Raw genomic sequence first — 2,784 nt, forward strand, 5'->3', positions numbered from 1 at the left:
GGGCTTCTAGATAAACTAACTAGACCTCGGTGAATGAACTTGCACTGAGGGACGTCTCAAAATACTAACTTGACTGGATAGGCCTTAAAACAAAATGACAGAATATAAAATCCAGTGGGGGGGCTGGTTAAGGGAGGGTGCCAATGGGAAGGGGGTATAAGATGACTAAGATGTTCTGTAGAAAATACACAAAAACAATAGAAAATTTACAAAAAAATTGAGAGTGTTCAATTGCTTTCCAATTCTTTCTCTGCATTAGAAAAATTATACTTAAAAAAAACTAGGTTGTCCCATTTATCAGCAAATAAAAAACAGAGGAGAAGAAAAATAAAAAGAAGCTCATGTTTTCCATAATTAGAACTTAAGCTTCCATCTGTATTCTCTAAGGTAAGATTTAGAAAGAATTCCTTAAGGGCTGATTAGAGAAAAATCTGATTGTGTGATTTGCAAGAGTTCCTTTTCAGTAAGACTTTTAGAAAAGACGGAAGGATGACTTCATAGCGCATTTCCAAAATTAGGCAGAAATAGAAAGAGAAATGAAATACCTAAGCTACTGACATATGGAGATTTTTGTTAAGCATAACCTTCCAAGTTTAACAGAACAGGGATATTATTTTTTGATCAGTTTGAGACAGAAAAATATGCAGATGGAATGAAACAGAACAACAGAATTTGACACAAAATACAAAAATATTGCAGAATTTATTTATCTCATACTGACTTTTGAAGGTGTACTGATTTTAGGATTCTCTGCAGGTATTTAGCTACATTTTCTGAGGAAGGAGTCATGGGGGTGAAGCACTTTGAAAGCTAAAGAGGTCCTTAGATTTCCTTGGGAATTAAAGAAAATATTTGGTAAGAGAGACAAGGATTGCAATGCTCCTACTTCTTTTGATTATTTCCTGTCTTGTCCTTTCACAGCGCCTATCCTCAAACCCAGCCCTTACCTTGCATGTTCTTCTCTCCTCCTTCATCTCCATATTTATGCAGCATTATGATATATATATATGTATTCTCCTATTTTTAACAGTTTTAATTCCTCAAATAATTGCCCTCAAATGAATGTAGTAGAGTATAAAGCTGTTTTCTAACTTGTTAAAGAAAATCAGATATGGAGGTGAACACCTGTAATCTCAGTACTTGAAAGGCTGAAGCAGGAAGATTGTCTTAAGTTTGGGGTAATTCTAGGTTGTATAGTGAAATGCTATAACAAAAATCAACAATAAGCTGTCAGAGTGCCAATTAGTGAGTTTCTAATGAAAAACAGGTATGCTTGTGTTTGGAGTATTCTAGAACATCACCCAAATTAAATAATTGTTATTATTACGTATGCCTACTGTCTACTTAGCACACATCTCCTAGGCCACATCACTTACACGTGTGTACATATTTTGGAAAAACATATACACAGATGGCCTCACACTTATGATTGTTTGATTTATTATTTTTTTATCTTTATTATTCAATTATCAGGACATTCACAATGCCACAGTCATTCAATGACTATGTGCATATAATTGCACAACCATTTAAAAGACATAGGAATAATCTTGTTGGAATCGTAGTTGGAAGGATAAAGCCAAAGTAATCATGAAAAGTCATGTAAATATTCATCATTATCAACAGTTTCAGAGAAATTTTTATCCTGTTTGATTTTCAGTAGTATATATAAACATTTTTGTGTTTATTGAAAGTCATATAAGTGTATGTATTTATATTTTTCTACAAGTTGGCTATTCATATTTCCTGCACGTTTTGGTGCTGGACTGTCTGTGCTACTTTTCAAACTCACAGATAAAGATTTTAGAACACATAAGAATAAGTGAGAAGATTTTCTAGGTTTGGAAGTGCTGGCACAATAACTAAAATCTGGACTTTCAAGTTTGACCAGTATGTTAAGAGTATAGGGAAAAGTAAAACTCTGGGAAATGCCTTTAGAAAATGAGCTTCATGCACGATTATCAGAATATTGCTTACTGATGCCAAGATGTAGATTTTCTACAGACCACTGTTTACTAACTGAATGATTTAAAATTTTTAGTATGCTTTGAAGGTAAATGAATGAAATCTAACTTGGAAAACAAACACCATTGCAGCAAACAACTTTGACACAGTGGATACCAAAATAGTAGCTGAAAGAGCACAAGTACTCTTTGCAAAGCTCCATTGGTGATATTATCTCCAGATGTAACAGCAACTCACTGAGTCACCTGAGGCAAGCCTCCTTCAATTCTCAGGACAGTTTACCTATATTCATTATAGGGTAAAAAAGATGTCTTTTTCATTCTTTATACATTCTAAACCATACTATTATAAACAAACATGTATATTTATGTACATATAAATATAATTATATATAATATACTGATTTTATGTAATGTATAATTTTTTATATTTAATACATATTATATGCAAATGATATATAATTTATGTACATATATACATAATTATTCCTTTATAGGTCTTGGCATTTTCTTAGCCTCTAAGTTGAAGAATGAACCCTAAAGAAATTTTGTCACAGTCTAAGTGCTTTAGGAACCCCATTAAATGCCTGAAAATTTATCAGAGAATCACACTAATCATTTCCCAGGAACAAATCTTGAATACAAAGAATATGTCAAATTTGAAATATTCAGGGTAGTTAGCCTTTCTGTTTCTCAGATATAATGCTCACTTTCATCTTTTTGGAAGCCTTTTAGCTGTCAAACTTATTTTTTTAACTAATATGTTTTGGAATTAATTTCCTAAGTTTTTATATATGTTGAATTATGTGTAATCCTTAAA

This window comes from Nannospalax galili, unplaced genomic scaffold (assembly GCF_000622305.1).
Source record: "Nannospalax galili isolate Female #2095 unplaced genomic scaffold, S.galili_v1.0 scaffold198, whole genome shotgun sequence".
NCBI lineage: Eukaryota > Metazoa > Chordata > Mammalia > Rodentia > Spalacidae > Nannospalax > Nannospalax galili.